The sequence below is a fragment of the Dermacentor albipictus genome, unplaced genomic scaffold (assembly GCF_038994185.2).
Source record: "Dermacentor albipictus isolate Rhodes 1998 colony unplaced genomic scaffold, USDA_Dalb.pri_finalv2 scaffold_38, whole genome shotgun sequence".
NCBI lineage: Eukaryota > Metazoa > Arthropoda > Arachnida > Ixodida > Ixodidae > Dermacentor > Dermacentor albipictus.
Genome location: NW_027225592.1, coordinates 1,536,422 through 1,556,036, shown reverse-complemented (window position 1 = coordinate 1,556,036; position 19,615 = coordinate 1,536,422). Strand labels below are relative to the sequence as shown.

Genomic DNA, 19,615 nt, shown 5'->3' with positions numbered 1-19,615 from the left:
TACATAGACAGGCGTGCTAGTGCCACCTGTGAAACCAATGTGGTCAGTGCGAAGCCTAGCTCTTCTTGCCTTCCTGATGAACTCGTTTTTCTTATCCCGTGAGCTGAAGCGAGCAATGATGCTCTTCTCATTTGATTTAGAAGCAACACGGTGAGCCGTGTCGATATCAGCCGGTACTCGATAGCATCGCCAATTCGCTTCAGAATGACTCGATCCACAGTCTTCACCCTGCGATGTAGGGATTCCCTTAATTTCCACATTATTCATTATCGAATATGGCTCTAAATCAGCAACTTTTCTTTCGAGCACTTCGTTACGCGATAAGAGCGCCTTGTGTGAGGTTACGAGTTCTTCCTGTTTTAGTTTTATCGTGTCTAGTTCCTTGTTCATGAACTGAACACTTTCACAGAGTGAAGCGTGCTCACCTAGTCCTACATTCTGCAGCTTGATGTTAATTCGTGATACTAAATCATCGATGAGTGTATCCAACTTCTCGTTCAGCACTGCTTCAAGAGATGCAATTCTTTTTGCCAGTTCCGCTGTGGTAGGCATAGTGCAGCATATACACTACAAACAGTGAAACAAGAACTTTTGGCAGCAGTGTTGCTTAGAGTGTTTAAGAAATATAGAAACAGTCTAACAAATAAGCTTAGGGATGTCAAAGATGCTTATTTTTTCGAATACTTAGTCACCCTGCTAACCGACATAGCGATGTACTTTGGCGCAAATTGAATGCATTGTTACAGCCCAACTCCCACTCAGCTATGCCCGACATTTTGCACCACGATTGGCAGCAACTTTCCAGAGAAGCAATAGCATACGGGTTTAATGATGTCTTTAATTTAGCGCCCCACCAGGACGTCCATCACAAGCTCAACAATTACGCTGTTTCTTCCAGTATAAACAGCAATGGTGCATCGCTTTTCCTTGCTCCAACTAGCCCCCCTGAAGCTTTACAGCTAAGCCGTATACCTCTACCGTCCAAGGAAATTTTCGTGTCGTCGTAAGCAAAGAACTCCCCCATACGTGGGCCGATCGCGCAGATAATGCAATGCTGGGCCGACCCGCGGCGGAGGTGAAGCAGGCGTTAAGCACTCCCCATACGTGGGCCGATCGCGAAGATGGTGCAATGCTGAACCGACCCGCGGCGGAGGTGCAGTTCGCCATTAAGGGGCCCACATACACAGCTTTGCTGGTCATCCTTCTTCACAGAGCAGAAGGGCACCGTTTTTTTTTTCTTGTATCAGCGCTAAAAGCAATAGCAAGTCACTGGATGCCGAATGTATCCAGATTCGCCGTATAAAGTATGTGCTTGATATTATAAGCCCTATTCTCAGCCCTATTTATAACAGAACATTCTCTACGAGAACCTTTCCAAGGAAGTGCAAATTACCCGTGTTGTTCCAGTCTTTAAGCGCGGAGATAAAACTACACTAAATAATTATCGGCATATATCAATAATTCCAGCATCTCCTAAAGGTATTGATAAAATAACGCATATGCGACTACTATGATTTTTTTAACCGTTACAACTTGCTTCAAGACTTTCAACGTGGCTTTAGAAAGCAACGTTCTACGGCAACAACCCTCCGAAGTAAAAAATTATTGTAGATGCATTAATAAGCCGTAAACAAATGCCACTATGCATATACATAAGATTTCTCAAAGTTCTGTGATTTAATTAATAATTCAATCCTTCTTAAATTAGAAAAGTACGTTGTGCGCGGAACCGCCTACTCGCTTCTTAAATCTTATCTTTCCAACAGGCGACAGATCGTAGATACCAATAACGCGAAATCTTCGAGGAAGCCAGTTATCACTGGTGTGCCGCAAGGAAGCATTCTGGGGCCACTTTTATTATTGATTTACATAAATGGCATCATACACTGCACAGATAACGCTACATTTGTTTCGTATGCGGACGGCAGAACCGTTTTTATTACAGGCAACTTGGAATCGGATAAAGAAAGGCTAACAAGACGCTGTCGGATTTAGAACGTTGGGCCGCGATGAACTGTTTAAAAACGCTAAAAATAAGAAAGTAATTTTCTACATGCCTAGGGGTAAAACGGTGACCACTACTACGAATTTGCGCCTGGGTTGTCAGCAGTTAAGAGATGGTCGATTCTGTCAATATCCTTGGAGTACTTTTCAAAGCACCTTACCTGGAATGAGCATGTTAACTCCAATCCAAATTGTCATCTGCCATTGGTGTCATTGCACATATGTGACGCATTATCCCTACTAAAGTGGAAGTAATGATATATATATAATGCTCCGGTAGTATCTACCATGCAGTACTGCATCCTGGTGTCGAGCACAACTGGGGCAACAAATTCGCACAAGCTACAATTATGACAGAAAAGAGCCCTGCGTTACATAGCTGGTGTACATTATACTTACTCCACAGAACTCCTTCTTCCTAAACATAATATTCTTCCGGTGTTTTGTATTTACAATTATAGGTTGATGTCTCATAAAGGTTTTGTTAAATTTGGAACTGATGAGGCAGTTCCCCGGCAAGACTACGAGTAAATACAAGTGTTCATCAGACCAGACATAAAGAGCTATGGTTGGTACCCACCGCCAGAACTTCCTATGGCAAACAATCTTATTCTTACACAATACCATCGCTGCTAAAGACATTAAACCGACAAGATTTTTATTCCTCGTGTCACCAAAACTGTGTTAGCAGACGATTTTGCATGCTTATTTATTTGAAGGACTAGTATAGGCCTTCAATTTTTTTTCTGTTCTTGTTCACCGCTGCCGTTTCATGTTGTTGACAAATTGTACTACCATTTTACTTGTGCAATCGATTGCTATTTTGTTTCTCTTATTCTGTATTACTTGTCACTCACGACGCTTGTCCACTTTGAAGTCGGTGCAGCGGTGCTCAAAAAACAGCCTTTGACATGCGGCGATCGGGTAGATTGGTCATTTCAGTAGTTGTAAACTTGTTGAAAGAGGACAGTGATGACGAGGTCGCTAGGTAGGCTGGTTTTACCCTGTCTATTGGCAGGACTTCTTAACGTCCATTGAAATCGATGATGACAAGTTTTTTTTTTTTTTTCTATCCGCTCGAGTACCTTGAAAGAGCCGTTACAGAAAGGCTTAAGAGAAGGTAGGATGTCTTCACGCCGTACGAAAACGTGCCTCACTGCAGGTATGCCTTTACTGACAAAAGCATTACTTGAGAAGGCAATCCCACCAGGGCAAGGACGCAAACATGCAAACAGAAGGCGGAGCTGCTGAACATAACTGTCTAACACTAGCTGGTGAAATAAATTCACCAGAGAACCACAACGTTGTACCACAGACCAGCTCCGCAGCCGTGCAACCGAGGTCTTCCTTGAAATAGGAGTGCATGCCTAGCACGAGAGGAAGGTCTTCAGTACAAGAGCGAGCCTGGCGGGCCATCAAGGCGGCTTTAAGTTGACGGTAAAGGCATTCAGCCATTTCATTTGGTGATGGGTTATACGCAGTAGTATGGATATGGTGGATGCCAAGCAGGCATGTCAGCTCGCGCGAGATCACATTCGCACTGTCGGCCATGATTGGTCGTAACAACGCTGGGTCATCTGAAGCGCGAGATGCAGCCACCGACTAAGGCGGAAGCCACTACAGGTGCTGTTGAGTGAGAGGAAGTGCTTAAGGCCCGCGGGTATACAACCAGGGTGTCTACCAAGTTGACATTTCCCAATTCCCTGAGTTTTCCAGGTTTTCCCTGAGCACCTTTGCGAAATTCCCTGAATGAGTCAGATCTTTGTTTTATGTCAAGACAGGCTGACACCACGTTGCTCGATGCCGTCACTCTCTAGTAAGCATGCTGAAACAAAAAAATGACTTAATCCAGTTTGAATAGTAAGGAGTAATATATATTTTATTTAAAAAGAAAACAGAAGGAAGGTGTTAGTAAAATGCACAGCGAAAGAAATGGTAAAGCCCATTCCAAATTGAGTCGAACATTTTCAAATACGAATGAAAAGGAGATGCATACATAAGTAAATATTTTTTTAATATCAGCTATTTCTATCAACTGATAGCAAGCTCATCTGTATGAGGTCCTGAACTTTGTCAGAACTAAGGTTCTCTCTCAGCAGCTGGGAAGTCAACCTCAACTGTCCTGACATACTCTCAGCCCGTACACAACATCTCAGTGTTGGGTTTCACTGCGTAAACAATTTATTTTGGTTTGAATGAGGGACACCTGTGTCTCAGCATCAGCCATCACTTAGTTTTTTTAGCTCAAGCTCCTTCAAAAAGGTGGCGGCACCCTTCCTTTCCCGTTAATTCCTCAGTGCGTCGGTCCTTTCTGTTCTCATCCTCCTTCTACCATGCTTTCACCACATGGATCATCTGAAGCATCCTCTTGGTCAGTTGTACAGTCAACACTTGATTTCTTGGACTTCCGAGGGGCCGCAAAAAAAAGAATTGAAAAAAAAAAACGGGCAGTCTGAAAAAAGTTAATGCATGTCTTTAACTGCCTTTAAGGGCTAAAATTACCACAGGCACGTCTCAAAAAGCTCTGAAGGCCTGCCAGTACGCTTTTTAGGCATATCAGGGCTTGTACTGTGACAGAAGACGACGTGCACGCATGTGTAATTAAGTAATGTATACTGTGTCCCGCGACAATTGCCCCCTTCCCACGCTTGTTATGCTTCACCGCCTAACACTAGTGTACCGAGGCGAAGCTAACTTTCGCAGACTGGCATTACGCAACGCGCTGTGCTCTGCGAGCTTCAAAGCCAATCGCTAGGATTACAAAGGCGGAGTCGGTGCCATTGGTGATAGCGGCGAATTCTTTCAATGAAAAACACGGCACCGCACGGCAAGAAGCTTAATAGCGAACATAGAAGCAGTTAGGCCCGACGTTGCCGCGGTGGTGGTTACGGATTTGCGGATTTACCTGCGAGAGTGCCGCTTCGAGGCGGCGAGATAATCAAAATAGCGGCGGTGGCGGCTTTGATTAATGCCATTTCAGACCTGCAGTCGGGGCAATATACATTGACTATATGGAGTACGTGGTGGTGCCGCAAAACCGTGCAAATTATCGGGCATGTCCGAAAAATCGGGCGTCTAGAAAATCGGTCGTTAACTACTCTGGCAATACATCGTGCCAATGACACGGCGTCAATGACGATTCTTTGCGATTCCTCTTTTAGTGGAGCCAGCATTAACACGACTTTCGTTCCCTTTCAATAAAGTTACAGCTAATTTTCCCTGATGGAAGCACAAATTCCCCGAGTTTTCCCTGAGTTTTTCCAGACTGTTCAAATTCCCTGAGAATTCCCGGTTTTCCCGGTTGGTAGACACCCTGACAACAGTCTACACAAGTGAGTACGTAGTGTGCACTTCGGGATGGTGGCAGCAGGCCGACAATGTCAATCTGAATGTGAATGAACAGGGCATCAGGTGCGTGAAACCTGTGAATTATCGACTTCATGCGTCATGTTGTCTTGGAGCGTTGACAGTGCAGACATTCGCAAGCACAATGATGCACGTTAGAGTTCACACTCGTCCACACAAAGTGGCAAGTATGGGACCCCATTTGATCCTGTTCACTACAGACCTTTTCAAATCCTGCTTAATCCTGTTTATTCCTGACCCGTTTATATCCTGCTTTGTCCCGAGATGGTGATGACATAGAGCTAATGAATGAAACCGTAACTAGGTTGGCTTCAGAGGCAGCAATTCAAGTGGGAGGCAAGGCACCAAGGCAACCAGTAGGCAAGCTCTCCCAAGTAACAAAGGACCTAATAAAGAAACGACAAAAAATGAGCGCCCAACTCAAGAGAGAGGATAGAATTCACGAAACTGTCAAAACTGATCAACAAGGCCAAAATAAGGGATATTCGAAACTATAACGTGAGAAAGACTGAACAAAGCATAAAAAAGGGACGCAGCCTGAAATCGGTGAGAAAGAAACTTGGCATATGACAAACCAAGATGTATGCCCTGAAAGATAAGCAGGGATTAGCAATCTCGAAGATATAGTAAAAGCAGCGGGAGAATTTTATACTGACCTGTACAGTACCCAGAGGAGCCACGATACCTCCATTCGAAGCAGTAATGAACAGGCTGCAGAGACTCCTCCTATAACTAGTGATGAGGTCAGAAGGGCCTTGCCAGACATGAAACGGGGAAAATCGGCAGGACAAGATGGAAGAACAGTAGATTTAATCAAAGATGGAGGAGACATAACGCTTGGAGAACTGGCAGCTCTCTATACGAAGTGTCTATCGAATGCAAGGGTCCTAGAAAACTGGAAGAATGCAAACATTATACTAATCCACAGAATGGGAGACGTTAAAGAATTGAAAAACTATAGGCCCATTAGCTTACTCCTAGTTTTATATAAAATATTCACCAAAATAATCTCGAATAGAATGAGGGCAATAGAATTCAGTCAACCAAGGGAACAGGCTGGCTTCAGGAAGGAATACAGTCGCCGACCGATTTTCCGGACTCCAAAAATTCGGACATGCCCGATTATTCGGTCAGCTTCGCGGCACCGCCATTCTTCCCATAGACCATAATGTATAACAACTGCCGAAAGTTCGGACACCTTGCAACCTCTCGTCTGATTTTTCGGACTCTCCTTGAGCCAACTCGGTCGAGAGCACCGTGCACCGTCTCTGACCGGTGCACGGTTCGACTTGCTGAACGCCATTTTTGTTTTGAATGGAGCGTCCTTGCTGCCCCACGAAGTGGCGCTACTGGAAATCCCCGCTCATCATCATCGTTTCTGCCTGGTTCAATAGAGTGGCTCTGCAGCAGTTCTGGTGACAGCTTAGTAAGCCATGTCAAGACAATCCAGCAGCTGATTTGTTTCTTCGCGCACGACGCTGCGAACAGGCCGCGTTTTTTCATTTGTGTGACTGGTGTCGGCACGGCGGTGTTTGCTTTGTGTGCTGTGTCGAGGTTTCGGCGATCCAACGTGGCATACGGAAACATCGCGTCAAGTCTCTAATGGCGCCGACAGTGCCCGCGCAGACTGCGCTGCGGAATGCCGGCAAGCGGGTGCTGGGAGGCCTCTGGCGGATCTCGCCGCCGCCGAACTGGGCACCGCTCCAGACGCCGAATGTCTCAGTGTGAACGCGCCATAAGATTTGTCGCCTGCCGATGTGCTCCCTACCGACACGGAAAATGTTCTGCCGAGACTTGCGCAGTCGTTGCATTGCGATTCCTGACACCGTCTCATTGACAGTTTCACAGGTGGTGACACTGCTGTACTGTATTCTGCTGCTGTATTCGTCAGGTTTCTGCTGCACCGCCGGACGATGACCGAGTCGGAAGTTGACGCACCATGTGCTACGCTGCCGTCGCATGCGGATCGTGTACAAGCAGTGACTGTGCTTTCAGCCGCCTATAGTGACCGTACGACCCTCTCCGAGATTCAGACTTATCTGATTGCGCGTAAACGGAACAGCGTGCAACGGCGCATTTACGATTTCTTTAAGCCTACTGCCGAGCCCGAATAAGTGCGCGGAAATAAAGGATTTCATTTTTTTTTTCTTAATCTGCTTATTCGGACACCTGTTTATTCGGACATTTCCGCAGTCCCCGTGAGGTCCGAATAAACGGTCGGCGACTGTACTCTACAATGGATCACATCCATGCCATTAATTGCATAATCAAGAAATCCGCAGAGTACAATAAGCCTCTCTATATGACTTTCATACATTACAAAAAGGCATTTGATTTAGCAGAGATACCAGCACTCACAGAGGCATTACGTAATCAAGGAGTACAGAACGCTTACGTAAATACCTTGGAAAATATCTACAGAGGTCCTACAGCTACCTTAATTCTACACAAGAAAGGCAGGAAAATACCTATAAAGAAAGGGATCAGACAGGGAGACAGAATCTCTCCAATGCTTAGAAGTACCGTATTTACTCGCATAATGATCGCACTTTTTTTTGTCAGAAAAATTGAAGCAAATTCAGGGGTGCGATCATTACGCGGGTTAAATTTCCCGGGAAAAAAAAAAATTTTTTTTTCGTCCACGTTTGCTGCGGGATGCGAGATTGCGGGTGCGGGACACCAAAACAAAAAATGGCGGCTAGCGGAGCGAGCCGAACGCGATTTTTTTTTTTCTTCTCGTGAGTACATTACGTACATTGAAATAGTTTCTTCCGTATTAGTGATGAATAATATCGTTAATATCGGCAAGTTTGCGGCAATAACGTAGCCATGTCCACTTTGAGGGGACAGAAATAGGTGGGCTCGCTTAGCTGCCAGTGACAGAAACACATGACGGGCATGCTGCAGAAACTGCGGCATCTGTCTTCACTACTTTCCGCTAATGGTGGGCGAATATCTTACCTGTGTTACAAGCGTCGGCGTATGAATAGGGTACACTTTTAACGTATCAGAGTAAACGTGGCTACTATCATTGCCGCGCGCGATTTGTTGCGTGCTCATGAGTGCAAAAGCAGATGAAAAGAATCGAAATGCGCCTTTATTGTTTTTGTTGACATCAGCCATTATAAAGCCAACCCATAATAAAGGCAAGTTTGGTTGTACCTCATTTTGTCATGGAAGTGCGGAAAGTGATGACAGTAATGAAATGAGGCATCTACTTAAGAATGTTTAGTGCGTGCAGGCCGCTTGGCTTGTCTTGAAGAGTCGTTCGCGTAGCATTCGACAGGTGGTAAGCGCGATCATTATTCGCTAGACTTAGCACACGACATATCGCTGCGGCAAGTTCGGGGTGCGATCATTACGCGGGAAATAAAAAAAATCGAATTTTGACGACAAATTTTAGGGGTGCGATCATTACGCGAGTGCGATCATTATGCGAGTAAATACGGTATTCAAGCGATTAAACTGGGAAGGCTTAGGCGTAAAGATTGACCGCGAATATTTCGGCAACCTTTGGTTGAAGAGTTTTCCTTCCTTCCTTTCTTTGGTTTGCCGATGACATTGTTCTATTCAGCAACACTGCAGATGAGTTGCAACAAATGATTGAGGATCTTAACAGAGAGAGCGTAAGAGTGGGGTTGAAGATTATTATGCACAAGACAAAAATAATGATAAATAGCCGGGCAAAGGAATAACAGTTCAGGATCGCCAGTCGGCCTCTAGAGTGTACGAAGGAGTACGTTTACCTAGGTCAATTATACACAGGGAACCCTGATCATGAGAAGGAAATACACAGAAGAATAAAAATGGGTTGGATTGCATACGGCAGACATTGCCAGCTCCTGACGGGAAGCTTACCATTATCATTGAAAAGGAAGCTGTACAATCAACGTATTTTACCAGTGCTGACATATGGGGCAGAGACTTGGCGACTGACAAAGAAGCTTGAGAACAAGTTAAGGACCGAGCAAGGAGCGATGGAATGAAGATTGCTAGGCATAATGTTAAGAAAAAGAGATTGGTTTGATTCAGAGAGCAAACGGGTATAGACAATATTCTAATTGACATTAAGAGAAAAAAACTGGAGCTGGGCAGGTCATGTAATGCGCAGTTTAGATAACCGTTGGACCATTAGGGTTACAGAGAGGGTACCAAGAGAAGGAAAAAGCTATTGAGGACGACAGAAGACTAGGTGGAGCGATGAAATTGGGAAATTCGCAGGCGCTAGTTGGAATCGGTTGGCGCAGGACAGGGGCAATTGGAGATCGCAGGGAGAGGCCTTCGTCCTGCAGTGGACATAAAACAGGCTGATGATGACGAGTCCTGTTTAATCCTGCCCTATATAACCCAGTCCTGTTTGCCCCTGTTCAGAACTATCTTTTGCTACATTCGTACCAGGTCCTTTCAGAATGAATTCATGTTGCTTAATATAATTTACTCTTTAAACCTATTTTGTACATTTGTGTATTTGCGATCTGCATTCAAGACAAGTAGGTCTGCATTACGTTTGCTCCAAGAATGCCACTTTCACATATAGGTTTGCCTGGTACTTTGCTTGATACAAAGAGGAACACAATTTTCGGCATAAATTGATTAGCACTGCCGACACTCACGTCATACATCATGAACAAGTTTTGTATGATCTACGAGTACGTTTTCCATGTATGACCTACAAGGAAATGCACCCTGAAAAAGACTGTACCTCACTTTCATATTTACTACAAGTATGCAAATGTAATTCTTGCAAGTTTAGCATATGCTTGATTACTCGTACTTGTCTTACTGCAGTGCTTTTTTGCTGTAATGGTTCGCTCACAAATCTACAGTAAAGCGCAAGTTTGAGGTGGAAAATGTCAGGCAAAGTGTTGGCATGTACTTGTAAATGAAAAAGATAAGTATACTTTACATAGGTATTTCTGTACACCCACTTGAGCTTTCATCAAGCGTGAAGTCCTCCGGTTTAAGCAAAAGCATGTAATACATGTCACAAGCACCGTTTATTGGACCTTCTAATGGTACTTCGACGCACCCAGTGTGCCAGGAGAACACCGCTGGAAAGTGTTGCATGGGTGAGAGCGAGCAGGGCACCTGAAAAAGTAAAGCCAACAATTCATTTTCACTCATGCAACAGGTCAACACATAGGCGAAAGCGGTTTTGCCTATGTTCACACAGGTAAGAAAAGTTCCGCATTCAGATCGTAGCAGGTAATGAAGAAATATTATTGAAAAATATGTGGCTTCATGCAATGCCTATGTTTCAAGGGAACAAGGATTACTGTGGGAGAATAAAATGTCATAATTAGCAGGCTAATGAAACAAGTGTTATAAAAAAAAGATGGGACACATTTATTAACAATTACTAGTATTGAAGCAGCAGAATACAAGCATGAAATGTACCTTTAGAAACAACACCGACTGGTTGAGATAATAAATTACTCAGGAACTAAACCCTTATTAAAGGTAAAATCAGACATCCACCCGTTTGTAGCAATTGCTACAAAGGAAACCCCAAACGGGTCCAAAAAAGAAAAGCCTCAGAGTTGAAAAAAAATTTGTCCTTGCCCGGGACTCGAACCGGGGACCACTGCCTTTCCGGAGCAGCCGGTCTACAATCTGAGCTAACCAGGTGGCTAGCAATTTTTCTTCAACTCCGAGGCTTTTCTTTCGGGGAACCCGTATGGGTGTCCTTTGTAGCAATTGTTACGAACGGATGGATGTCTGAATTTCACTTTATTAATTACTTCTTTCTCGCTTGCAGGTTTCCGCAGAACTACTACGTCAAACTAAACCCTTCTGCCAGCAAAGTAAATACCGTAGTGTAGCGCCTTTGGCATTGCACTGCTCAGGCAGAGGGCACGGGATCAAATCCCGGCCACAATGGCTGAATTTCGATGGCAGGGAAATGAAAAAGCCCCTATGTAAGGTCCTTTGGGTACACATTAAAGAAGACTAGAAATCCCGTCAAATTGAAGTTTGTGATATGTGATGCAGCGGTGGCGTACAGGTAGAACACCCACCTCGCGTGCAAGAGGTCCGTGGTTCGAATCCCAGTGCTGCGCAATTTTCCACCGGATTAAAAAAGAACAAAAAATCTCCGTATTGATAAAATTGCATAAAACAGGCCTGGAGTGTGGCCTGATCCCGGTGACCAGAACCGGTAACGCACTCCCTCACCAGAGCAGGATTGGCCACCCTGGTGCAGTACTTGGCCACAACCTCCTATATGAACACAACAATCAAACCCTGGCCCTCAGTCCCCAGCAGCTGCGAAGCAACTGACCACGGCGGCAGTCAGACCTGTGACGCAGCAGAGGGTGCTAAGAATCCCTGGCTCCGGACAGGCCGCCATTGGAATATGAACCTGGCAACGTTTAACGCTAGAACGTTATCTAGTGAGGCGAGTCTAGCAGTGCTATTGGAGGAATTAGAGGGCAGTAAATGGGATATAATAGGGCTCAGTGAAGTTAGGATGCCAAAAGAAGCATATACAGTGCTAAAAAGCAGGCACGTCCTGTGCTACTGGGGCTTAGCGGAGAGACGAGAACTAGGAGCCGGATTCCTCATTAATAAGAATATAGCTGGTAACATACAGGAATTCTATAGCATTACCGAGAGGGTGGCAGGTCTTGTTTTGAAACTTAATAAGAGGTACAAATTGAAGGTTGCACAGGTCTACGCCCCTACATCCAGTCATGACGACCAGGAAGTCGAAAGCTTCTATGAAGACGTGGAATCGGCGATGGGTAGAGTGAAAACAAGATACAGTCAACGACTGAATTTTCGGACGCCCAAATTTTCGGACATGCCTGATATTTCGGACGTCTTCGCGGCACCGTCACGAACCCCATAGAATCAATGTATAAGGACATCTGAAGTTTCGGACGCTCGAACCCCCCCCGCCGTCCAATTTTCCGGACTTTTTGACGGACGGAAGGACTTTTGGCTCCTCGCACAGCGCCCTTGTGAAGGAAATCGACTTGCAGCCGAAGCATATCACCGCTCTGAACCACAACTAGCCGAATCTAGCCGTCACACACTGATTTGGTCTGGCCACGCTGGCTATGTTCATCGCCGCACTTCCGCCCTCGGCGGAGTTTCCGGAGCGGCGCCATTTTGTTTGTTTGTTTGCACAGGCCACGTTTTGGCTAGCGTGGTGTGTGGTTGTGCTGTTGTGTCAAATATGCTCTGCGACGCTAGGCCTAGGTGCTTCGACGCTCGTCAGCGAACTCCACTGTTCGCAACTTGAGGATTTCGCTCGTCTTCGATGGCGGCCACTCCGTCTTCGTCGTCCTCGCCGATGGCATCGAAGCGCGGAAAGCAGTAGTACCGTCGGACGACGTGATCAACGACCTCCGCTCTGCTGGGGTTTCCATACCCACGGAAATAACTTTTTAACAGTTTGTTGACGCTGACAATGAGCTCAACTTCTCCGCAGAACTCACTGACGAGGGAATAGTCCGTCAGGTTGTGGGGGATTCAGAAGACTCCGATGTTGAAAATGAGGAGCCAGTGCCTGCGCCGCCTACAAGCGCCGAGTTGACGCGAGCACTGTTGACTCTTATCGGTGTACAGTGCTGATATGACCCTTGCTCAGATCGAGGCGAATATGATCGCATGCAACCAGAACGCCGTCAAAACAACAATCAACAAGTTCTTCAAGCCACTGCAGCAATAACACCGGCTGCTCGACGATGCACATGTACATAATAAACCGGCTGCATACATAGTTTTGCATACAGCAAGTCGTCTGCATACAGAGTTTTTGAACGCCTCTTTTTATAGCCACTTCACTGATGCTGTGGCAGGGTTTCGGAAGCCTGTTACTTCACCCTTTACCTCTAGATCTGAGAAAAAAAGAAAAAGGGTGCGTTTTTTTGCATGCATTCATTTTTTCGGACTGCCTGAATTTTCGGACGTTTTTACGTTCCCTAGAGGGTCCGAAAAATTGGTCGTTGACTGTACACTATACTGATGGGCGACTTCAATGCCAGGGTAGGCAAGAAGCAGGCTAGAGACAAGTCAGTGGGGGAATATAGCATAGGCTCTAGGTATAGCAGGGGAAAGTTTTAATAGTTTGCCGAACAGAATAATATGCGGATAATGAATAGCTTCTTCCGCAAACGGGATAACCGAAAGTGGACGTGGAGGAGCCCGAATGGCGAGACTAGAAATGAAATAGACTTTATACTCTGCGCTAACCTTGGCATCATACAATATGTGGACGTGCTCAGCAAGGTACGCTGCAGTGACCATAGGATGGTAAGAACTTCAATTAGCCTAGACTTGAGGAGCGAACGGAATAAACTGACACATAAGAAGCCGATCAATGACTTACCGGTAAGAGGGAAAATAGAGGAATTCCGGATCAAGCTACAGAACAGGTATTCGGCTTTAACTCAGGAAGAGGACCTTAGTGTTGAAGATGTGAACGACAATCTTATGAGCATCATTAAGGAGTGTGCAATAGAAGTCAGTGGTTACTCTGTTAGACAGGATACCAGTAAGCTATCGCAGGAGACGAAAGATCTGATCAAGAAACGCCAATGTATGAAAGCATCTAACCCTACAGCTAGAATAGAAGTGGCAGAACTTTCCAAGTTAATCAACAAGCGTAAGACAGCCGACATAATGAAGTATAATATGGATAGAATTGAACATGCTCTCAGTATAGGAGGAAACACAAAAGCAGTGAAGAAACTAGGAACAGGCAAGAATCAGATGTATGCATTAAGAAACCAAAGCCGGCAATATCATTACCAATATGGACGAGATAGTTCAAGTGGCTGAGGAGTTCTATAGAGATTTATGCAGTACCAGTGACACCCACGACGATAATGGAAGAGAGAATGGTCTAGAGGAATTCGAAATCCCACAGGTAACGCCAGAAGAAGTAAAGAAATCCTTGGGAGCTATGCAAAGGGGGAAGGCAGCTGGGGAGGATCAGCTAACAGCAGATTTGTTGAAGGATGGTGGGCAGATTATTCTAGAGAAACTGGCCACCCTGTATACGCAATGCCTCATGACTTCGAGCTTACCGGAATCTTGGAAAAACGCTAACATAATCCTAATCCATAAGAAAGGGGACGCCAAAGACTTGAAAAATTACAGACCGATCAGCTTACTGTCCGTTGCCTACAAACTATTTACTAAGGTAATTGCAAATAGAATCAGGAACACCTTAGACTTCAGTGAACCAAAGGACCAGGCAGGATTCCGTAAAGGCTACTCAACAATAGACCATATTCACACTATCAATCAGGTGATAGAAAAATGTGCGGAATATAACCAACCTTTATACATATAGCTTTCATTCATTACGAGAAAGCGTTTGATTCAGTCGAAACCTCAGCAGTCATGGAGGCATTGCGGAGTCAGGGTGTAGACGAGCCGTACGTAAAAAATACTGAAAGATATCTCTGGTGGCTCCACAGCCACCGTAGTCCTCCATAAAGAAAGCAACAGAATCCCAATAATGAAAGGCGTCAGGCAGAGAGATACGATCTCTCCAATGCTATTCACAGCGTGTTTACAGGAGGTATTCAGAGACCTGGATTGGGGAGAACTCGGGATAAGAGTTATGGACAATACCTTAGTAACTTGCGATTCAATAATGATATTGCCTTGCTTAGTAACTCGGGGGACCAACTGCAATGCATGCTCACTGACCTGGAGAGGGAAAGCCGAAGGGTGGGTCTAAAAATTCATCTGCAGAAAACTAAAGTAATGTTTAACAGTTTCGGAAGAGAACAGCAGTTTACGATAGGTAGTGAGGCACTGGAAGTGGTAAGGGAATACATATACTTAGGACAGGTAGTGACTGCGGATCCGGATCATGAGACTGAAATGATCAGAAGAATAAGAATGGGCTGGGGTGCATTTGGCAGGCATTCTCAGATCATGAACAGCAGATTGCCATTATCCCTCAAGAGAAAAGTTTATAACAGCTGTGTCTTACCAGTACTCACGTACGGGGCAGAAACCTGGAGGCTTACGAAAAGGGTTCTACTTAAATTGAGGACGACGCAACGAGCTATGGAAAGAAGAATGATAGGTGTAACGTTAAGGGATAAGAAAAGGGCAGATTGGGTGAGGGAACAAACGTAATGAGGAGGTAAGATAACCAATGGTCATTAAGAGTTACAGACTGGATTCCAAGGGAAGGGAAGTGTAGCAGAGGGCGGCAGAAAGTTAGGTGGGCGGATGAGATTAAGAAGTTTGCAGGGACAACATGGCCACAATTGGTACATGACCGGTGTAGTTGGAGAAGTATGGGAGAGGCCTTTGCCCTGCAGTGGGCGTAACAAGGATGATGATGATGAGCCTAGGCCTGAAACATACAGGGTTGGCACAATGAACAGAGAGAGGCTTTAAAGACACGGGGACGGAACTAGGGTAATGTACACGATAACACACACAGTTCACTTCATGAGTGCCTGTCGCTTAGGTAGTTGAGCACAGCGTCAATGTAGGAAGGCATCTGATCACGTGTCGGTATCACACACTCAAAGCACGAAGAGACGCAACAATGAATCTGGAGCAACGGGTGGCGCAGGGGCTGGAGGCCGGGGCGGATGCCCGGCACACGACGAGCCACTCGCGTGACAGCTGGGTCGGGACGTCTACTCACCACAGGGTAGTCCGTTCGGAAGGCTTGGCTACACTGAAACACGCCGGCGTCGGATGCTCGCCCAGCAGTCCGTCGTCTTGCTCCCAAAATCAACAACACAGTCCCATGGACTTTTCGTTTCTACAACGTAGAAAAGTCCCTTCCACATGAGTATCAACTTATTCCTTTCACCAGGCAGCAGAACAAGTACTCTGTCTCCAGGATTGAGCTCTCACATCTTGGCTTTCCTGTCATAATACGACTTTTGTTGCTGCTTCGCTTTTGTGAGTTCTTGCGTGGCGATGGCACGCGTACACTCTAGCCGTTGATATAGTTCCACGATGTATTCAAAAGAAGATTTTGTGTCGTTATCCAAACGGGGATTTGTCCACAATTCCTTTAGCACAGCCATCAGACCACGGACATAGCTACCATACAGTAGTTCAAATGGCGAGTAACCGATGCTGCTCTGTGGCACTTCTCGGTACGCTAAGAGTAGCGGGCCGAGGTAGTGGTCCCAATATCTAGGGCGCTCTTGGCACATCCAACCTAGTGCGCATTTTAATGCGCCGTTAAATCGTTCCACTAATCCATTTGCCATGGGGCGGTACGGTGTGGTAGGCAATTGCTTAATTGACAGAAGACGACTGAACTCCTTCATCACAGCTGACATGAATTAGGATCTGCAGTCGCTGACAATCTCCCGCAGTAAGCACACTCGGGAAAACATTTCGAAGATTGCTTCAGCAACTCAATAGATGGCAGGGAGATTGTGTCAGGGCATCTGGTGGCAAAGTCAACCATAGTAAGGATGGAACGGTTCCCTTTATCTGAAGTTGGAGATTAAGGACCAATAATGGCAATGCCTACGCGAGCAAAGGGAGTGTCAATTACAGGCATCGTGACCAATGGTGCGTGTCTGACAAGATGGCGTGGCACCGTTCGTTGACAGACGTCGCACGATTTAACAAACCGTTTCGTCTTCGACGGGAACCCTGGCCAGTAAAATTCAGTAACAACTCAATCCACCGTTCTCATCACACCCTGGTGAGCAGCGTGGATCCCTTCATGAGCCAACTTCATCACTATCCTCCTGAGATCTTTTGGCACCACTAGCTTATCGAGTATTTTCCCACCTGACACTGTGTGCTTCCTGCACAAAATGTCATCCTGTAAGTAACATTCGCTTGCGCGGCCATCCGCGATCATCATCTTGCCGACCTTCTTGAAGCATCTGCTCAGAGACCCATCGTCCCTCCGCAAAGCTTTTAATTTGCCTTGCTCTATTCCAGTGCCTGCGGGTTGCAGGACAGGCAGTGTAGGCAGAGACCGTATCTTCGTTTCCTTTGTCACAGATACGAGCTCGGTACCAGATTCCTCATCTTCCGTATGTCTCACAGAGGCGGCTGCGTTTTTAGCTGTGGACTTTAGGCCCTTTAGGTCTGGTAGCTCTGGAGCAGTGGATCACATCCTGTTGGCAGGGTAACTGTCTTGTTGCTGTTATGTTACTGCGGAGACCGTTAACTGGCCAGGTCATTATGCGCACAGTAACCTTCAATGTTTCCCAATACCACATCATACAGGGGGTCTCGCATACATCTAACTCGTGCGACACCTGTAAAGAATGGGCTGTCTAAGTACAGTCGCCGACCGTTTATTCAGACCTCACGGGGACTGCGGAAATGTCCGAATAAACAGGTGTCCGAAAAAGCAGATTAAGAAAAAAAATATGAAATCCTTTATTTCCACGCACTTCGGGCTCGGCAGTAGGCTTGAAAAAATCGTGAGTGCGCCGTTGCACGCTGTTCCGTTTACGCGCAATCAGATAAGCCTGAATCTTGGAGAGGGTTGAACGGTCACTATAAGCGGCTGAAAGCACAGTCACTGCTTGTGCACGCTCCGCATGCGACGGCAGCGTAGCACATGGTGCGTCATCTTACGACTCGGAGTCATCGTCTGGCGTTGCAGTATAGAGAATGGGTACAGCAGAAACCTGACGAATGATCTCACCGTCGTCGAGTTCTGCGCATGTCAGTACAGCAGTGTCAGCACCTGTGAAACTGTCAAATGAGACGGTGTCCGGAATAGCAATGCAACCACTGCGCAGGTCTCGGCAGAACATATTCGGCGTCAGTAGGGAGCACATCGGAAGGAGACAAATCTGAGGCCTCCCGACACTCGCTTGCCGGCATTCCCCAGCGCAGTCTGCGTGGGCACTGTCGGCACCATTAGACACTTGACGCGATGTTTCCGTATGTCGCGTTGGAACACACCGAAACCTCGACACAGCACACAAAGCAAACACCACCATGCCGACACCAGTCGCACAAACGAGAAACGTGGCCTGCTCGCAGCGTCGTGCGCGAAAGAAACAAATCAGCTGCTGGATTGTCTTGACATGGCTTACTAAGCTGAAACCGGAACTGCTGTGGGGCCACTCTATCAAACCAGGCAGAGACGATGGTGATGAGCGGGGATTTCCAGTAGCGCCACTTCGTGGGGCAGCAGGGAGGCTCCGTTCAAAACAAAAATGGCGTTCAGCAAGTTGAACTATGCGCCGGTCAGAGTCAGTGCATGATGCCCTCGATCGAGTTGGCTCAAGGAGTGTCCGAAAAATCAGACGAGAGGTTGGAAGGTGTCTGAACTTTCGGCAGTTGTTATACATTATGGTCTATGGGGAGAACGGTGGTGCCGCGAAGCTGACCAAATAATCGGGCATGTTTGAGTTTTTGGAGTCGGGGAAATCGGTCGGCCACTGTATACTGTCACTTCTGGCTAGTAGCGAATTGTGCGGTCCAGCAAGAACACTGTGCTTTTTGTTCTTGTCATTCTGTCCTCAGGTACCAAAGAGAGTTGCACGACCACGGTATTGCCGCCAGTGCCTTGTAAGACAAAGAGGGATTGTGATTCGAGGAAGCCTCTTCCCACTGGCAGATTTCCACTGTCACATCTGGGACCTTGTCGCATCAACGTCATGATGATTATTGGGACCGTTTCGCTACCTTCAAGCACGACGTATCCGCCACCCTCTTGTCAGCTTTTCGGCGTACGATGGATGAAGAATACACGAAGCTTGTCCTTGATCTTTCTTTCTTGAGGCTTCACCTCTTTGTCCCTTTCTGTGGGACTGATCTGCATGACCTGCAGTGTTCTCTTTATTCCGGGACCAGCACTCCGAAGCTTGATGTCCTCCTTTTTCACAAAGGAAACACCAATTAGTTGCATGTGCCATCCCTGTTGAAGGTTGAGTCTTCCGACCAGAGTCTAACTCCTTGGAGAACTTCTCTTTACCTAGATTGGTCAGGTTTTGTGCCTCTATAAAACAATCGGCATTCTTCGACAACGCAGCGAGGGTCTTACAACTTCTTTCTTTCAGGAACATTTGCAGCGACGCAGAACATTTCAAGAACTGTTCAGCAATCATAGTGTGCCTGAGGGAGACGAAGGTCCGCAAAATATGGGACAGTTCAAGCCAGTAGTCAAAGTAGCTCGATATTCTACCTGGATATCGCAGGCCAGTCTCGGGCTTCATTAAAAGTGAGGATCAACTCATGGGGACTGAATAGCTCAGGAGCCACCCTGGTAACGGACTGTTCAGTAATTCTGTCACTCACTGTGCTTTGTGTGCCAGCAGTCTTT

General features: G+C 46.3%; 1 long non-coding RNA gene across 1 annotated transcript in view; it reads right to left on the bottom strand.

Annotated features, from left to right (window-relative positions):
* Positions 1-10,353: 10,353 nt before the first annotated feature.
* Positions 10,354-19,615, bottom strand: part of LOC135916941 (uncharacterized) — a 57,297-nt gene continuing 48,035 nt past the window's right edge. Inside the window, exon 7 of the long non-coding RNA XR_010569111.2 lies at positions 10,354-10,458. This is a non-coding gene — a long non-coding RNA (uncharacterized lncRNA). The remainder of the gene's footprint in view (positions 10,459-19,615) is intronic.